Source organism: Hordeum vulgare, chromosome 1H (assembly GCF_904849725.1).
Source record: "Hordeum vulgare subsp. vulgare chromosome 1H, MorexV3_pseudomolecules_assembly, whole genome shotgun sequence".
NCBI lineage: Eukaryota > Viridiplantae > Streptophyta > Magnoliopsida > Poales > Poaceae > Hordeum > Hordeum vulgare.
Window position 1 is genome coordinate 444,458,427 of NC_058518.1, and position 5,712 is coordinate 444,464,138.

The following is a 5,712-nucleotide window of genomic DNA, read 5'->3' on the forward strand; positions in this document are numbered from 1 at the left end:
TTTTACTATTACTCAAGATACACATTGGTGTTATTCCTAAAGTCCAAGGACGATATGAAGATCACCTTCATTGATTTTGCCAAGCAAGATTAATACAAGCTTGACAAAGAAATCTTGGCAATAAGGAGTGACAATGGCTACGAATTCAAGAACTACACCTTGGAAGAGTTGCTTAGTGATGAACGAATTGAACACCAATAATCCGCACCATATACCCCACAACAAATTGGGGTATTCGAGATAAAGAACCGCACACTTGTGGAAATAGCAAGGCCCATATCGAATGAGTACAATTCACCACATAGTTTTTGAGCCGAGGTTGTCAACACCGCACACTACAAGAAATATGCTAACTTGCGACCATCAATATCGGTCACTGAATGGTCGTTATTTTTCATTTATGACCTTTTTGTGACCAAAAACACTTGGTCAAAAGCTAAGCGTCTCTAATGAACTATAACGACCAAAATGAAAGGTCATTTGTTCTACGACCAATTTTTTGGTCGCTCGCAATTTGTCCAAACCACGTCGGATCTGATGTGGCAAAATTGCGACCAAATGAAAAGGTCGTCGATTAGAATCAGCCCGGTCCAATTCGGTGTCTATATGGGCCGAGCCCAGTAATTCGGCCTTTTTTCAAGTCATTTTTTATCAACTACATGGGCCAAGCCCAAAAGTTTAGTTTTTTCGGTTGTGGCCTTCTTACAATCAATTGATTTCTATTTTCAGCCATAATATTTTGGAGCTGGTCCTACTAGTCAGATGGGTACCACTTGTCATAATCTCATACATGAGTCCCACATGTCAAAAATTTCAAATTCCTCAAATTATTTTCATTGGTTCCCACTAGTCAAGCTTTTGTTTCACATTTTTTCAACATACATAATCACTATTTCAAACAGACTAGAACAAATATAATTCATCAAATAACATTAAATTAGTATATTACAATCTGTTACAATATTACAGTTTGCAGTATATTATAGTCAAACTGATCAAACAACTCTTTGTTGAGTAGGGATTCCACCGCTTTGCACTTGGTTTCGCAGCTTCAAACTTAAAATTTCATAGGACTGAAGCTCTTGTATAAGAGTGAACATAAATGCTATCAGCATTAGAGTGTACTGAAATGGCAAAACTAATGTAAGCATAAAAGCAAATCTAAAAAAGGCTAACAAAATATGCATTATGGTACACTTAAGAAGGTGTGATCACTTTCAATACAGTTTCAATACATGCACAAGTGCATCAGTTTCGATACAGTAGGCTAGCTTTATAAGGAAGGAAGAAACACGTCATCCATCCATCTAATCAAAACACTTTCACTAAAACTATGATGAACCTGCACCCAGAATTCTATCTCTCAGAGAGAGGGATCCGCTTGTACAACGAACGAAGCCACAAAGACTAGCACAACCTTCCTAACAAAATTAGCAATTGAGTAAACACAAATAGTAGCATGGCAACAATTTAATCTGATCCAATTGAACTGAAATCCTAAGTCCGCATACAGAACTAGATTCACATCGAAACAGAAAAGTGGCATCATAGAACATGGTTACAAGCACATAGTAGCACGTCCGCAATCCCACGGATCGAGCACCAAAACTAGTTCATGTTCTTTGGATTCACACTCCTATTTTCCCCACTAGACATAGGTCCATTTATATTTAGAGTGTCAATCAGGTTTGATTTTGAGATCATATTGAACACAAGTCATGTGCATTATTATCATTACCAAGGATACCTTCTAACAGTTAATAACACATAACACTCTATAACGAGAAGAATTGCATAAGACAAGCTCATGATCTATGACACAAACATAGCATCCTAAACTAAAATTCTCAACTAATCTAATGTCGTAATATGCATTTTACCTCGCCCATGTGTGCGAGCAGGAGGTCACCCTTTGTCTCCCGCTCCAGAGCAACATTTGTTAGTGGAAAACAAAATTGAAGCTGTCAAACAGAAACCTGAGTGACACACCACTATGCCCATAAGAGCAGGAAAGGTAGCGAGCTCCTCACCAGGCATGGACTACAAGATATCACATCCAATCCAGTGCCGCCCATGCCCCGTCACTGTATCTCCGCTAAGCCGGAAACTGCACCCTGCGATTCACTGCACAGAGAACCATGATTGTGAACACCAACAATTAACCCAAGACACATGGTTATTCTGTCAAAGAAACATAGAATCGAGTAGTAATTCCATGGTAGTACTGCAACCGAGCATCAATAGAGGCCTAGCGATGTCGAGAAGCATCTTGGGGACACCGTCATCGGGGAGTGCGAGCAGCTCTAGCGCCCTCTTGGAGATCCTCGCCTGCGAAGAAGAAAAAGAAGCAAACCCGGGTCAGCCTCACCACGGACCGGTCGAGCCCACACGGCGAACGCAATGAAAAGGGACTCGCTTTGCCTGCTTGCGTGGATTTCTATGATGTGGGAGGAGGTGGTGTACTTGCACGCCCCCGACTCGTTGTAGAATATATCTGGTGGTGCCCGCACCTCTGGCCGCAGCATCTCACCCACGCCGTCACGCTCCCCTCATCCTCTTGACGCCAGCGAAGAGGAAGATGGCGGGTCCTAACGCGATGAGCGCGTACCCAACCCCCTCCCCCGCCATCGTCATCTCCATTCGCTCTCCCCGTCTCCTCCTCGGCACCGTCCCACCTAAGGCTGATGTGCTCCTACCATCCTTGTTCCGCTCCCTCAACGCCACCCTAGTCGCCTCGATCGCGACCAGGGGGCTCCTGCCCGTCGTTGCCGAGGGGTCGAACTCCTGCACCCACCCACACGCTGGATCTTGCCGAAGGGGAAGGAGGAGCGGAGTGCCGTCGAATCCTGCGCGAGGTCGCCGGGATGGGGTGGTGAAAAGTTGGATCTAGGAGTGGTGTGCGGGGGAGAGAGAGGAGGGGACGAGGAGTGGTGTACGGGGGAGAAATGACCTCGTGGTGTGTGGGTGTGGGTGGGTGAGAGGGTTAGTGGGTGTGGGGCGTTGGATCTAGGAGTATCCGACGGTCTCTAATGTTTGATCCAAGTGACATGCCTGTAGACCAATCAGAGAAAAGTATAGGCTTTGATGATGTTAGGACCATCTAAATTGGTCTTAATCGATTAACAATAGGCGGCTGCTACGAGTTAGCTAGATGAGTTTGTCTAGAAATTGTCCGCATAGCTAGCCGCCCGATCTGCACATGGGTGGTCATACGATCACATCAATATGTCACGACAGCACCAAGCATGAAAAAGCTTCAATGCAACACCGATGACATCCCCACGAAGCTCCATTGCAGTTCTCAACGGCGCACCAAGAACTCCAATGCAGCACCACGGCGCCCGACGAAGCTCCATTGCAGCGTCGTGGAGCTCCAACGCAGCACCACGGTGCCCGACGATAACTTTCCTTCTCTTTTTATGACAAATTGGTCATAATCGATTAAAGATAAATAAAAAAATGAGAAACAAATTATTTCCCATTTTTGAGTGCTCAAAATGATTTTTTATAAAATAACTATCAAATATTTGTTCAAATAATACCATATTTTGCACAAGTTTACTCTTGGATTGGCAAACAATATTGACAAAGTGGGTTTTTATTTTCTTTGCACGAAAAATCAATTTTCCATTTTTCGAGTTCCTAAAATGAGTTTTGTTTTGTGAAATACCTATCATATATTTGTTGCAAAATTGTACCCAATAAATCTTCTATAATACTAGGCCATATTTAATGTATAATTGACCAAATAGTTGGGTGTCAAAAGCTTTGATCCACCTCTCGTGAAAAAGAAATAATTTTGTTGATTCAGTTGGAAGCGGGTCAAATTTGAACTGCACCTGCCTCATAGTTTGTTCTTTATTTTTTCCAAAAATAATTTTTAGGTACACAAGTATATATTTCATCATAGAAACACCAAAAGTTTCACAAGATTCCAAACCTAGATAAGAACGGTCATACCCGCAAACTTGACCGCATTTGGAAATCGGCATAAGAAATTCAAAAAAAAATGAAAAATTCAAAAACCTTCCCATTGTGTCATTATATGTGACCAAGTTACGAGGAAAAATAATAAACTTGTAATATGACAATTATTTAGAAAAAAGTGTTCTGAGAAATGAGCTATCATGTGTGAGGATTCATGACTTTCAAGCCAAACGATCAATCTCATGGCCACATTCATGGCATAGTTTGTTCAAATGATCTAATATTGTTCAAAAGGGTGCATTTTGGAATGACAAACAATGTTTCCCATGGAAGTTTTCAGTTTCTTTGGACGAAAAAATCATTTTCCATTTTTATAGTGCCTAAAATGAGTTTTTTTGTGAAGAACCTACCAAATATTTGTTGCAAAACTGGACCAAATGAATTTTCTAAAATAGTAGTCTATATTTAATGTACAATTGACCAAATGGTTGGGTGTAAAAAGCTTTTATTCACCTCTCATGAAAAAGACAAATTTCTGTCGATCCACTTGGAAGCGGGTCAAATTTGAGCTGCAGTTGCCTTATAGTTTTCTCTTTATTTTTCCAAAAATATTTTTAGGTAAAAAGTATCTATTTAATCATAGAAACACCAAAAGTTTTCCAAGGTTCAACCAATACCTAGGAACGGTGATACCCTCCGTTTTGACCGCATTTTGAAACAGGCATGAAAAAAAACAAATTGGAAAACCTTTTCATTATGCCATTAAATGTGACGAAGTTAAGATAAAAAGTAATAAACTTATAATACGACAATTATTTTCAAAATGTGTTTCTTAGAAATGAGCTATCATGTGTAAGATTCATGGCTTTCAAGCCAAATGATCAGTCTTATGGCCACATTCATGGCATAGTTTGCTAAAATGATCTTATATTATGCACAAGGGTGCATATTGGAATGACAAACAATGTTTCCTAAGGAAGTTTTCATTTTCTTTGGACGGAAAATTCATTTTCCATTTTTCGAGTGCCCAAAATGAGTTTTTTGTTGTGAAGGACCTACCATATATTTGTTGTAAAATTGGACCAAATGATTTTTATAAAGTATTAGGTCATATTTAATGTACAACTCATTAAATGGTTGGGTGTCAAAAGCTTTGAGCTACCTCTCCCGATTCACTAGGAAGCGGGTGAAATTTGAACTACACCTGCCTCATAGATTGCTCTTTATTTTTTGCAAAAATCATTTCTAGGTACAAAAGTATCTATTTAATCACATAAACATCAAAAAATTCCAAGATTAAACCACTGGCTAGGAACTGGCATGCCCGTCATTTTGACCGCATTTTGAAATGGGCATGCAAAATTCAAAAATATATAAATAAAGCATAAAACCTTCGCGTTGTGTCATTATATGTGACCAAGTTACCACGAACAATAATAAACTTGTAGTACGGAAATTCTTTTTAAGAAGTGTTCTAAAAAATGAGCTATCATGTGTAAAGATTCACAGCTTTCAAGCGAGATGATCAATCTTATGGCCACATTCATGGCATACTTTCTTCAGATGACAAACAATGTTGTCTAAGGAAGTTTTCATTTTCCTTGGACGAAAAATTTGTTTTCCATTTTTTGAGTGCCCAAAATGAGTTTTTTTGTGGAAGACCTACCATATATTTGTTGCAAAATTGGACCGAATAATTTTTTTTAAATATTAGATCATATTTAATGTACAATTGACAAAATGGTTGGGTGTCAAAATCTTTGAGACACCTCTCGTGAAAAAGAC

General features: G+C 39.7%; 1 pseudogene; it reads right to left on the minus strand.

Moving 5' to 3' along the window:
* Positions 1-937: 937 nt before the first annotated feature.
* On the minus strand, positions 938-2,525 carry LOC123400215 (annotated as a pseudogene).
* Positions 2,526-5,712: the final 3,187 nt, after the last annotated feature.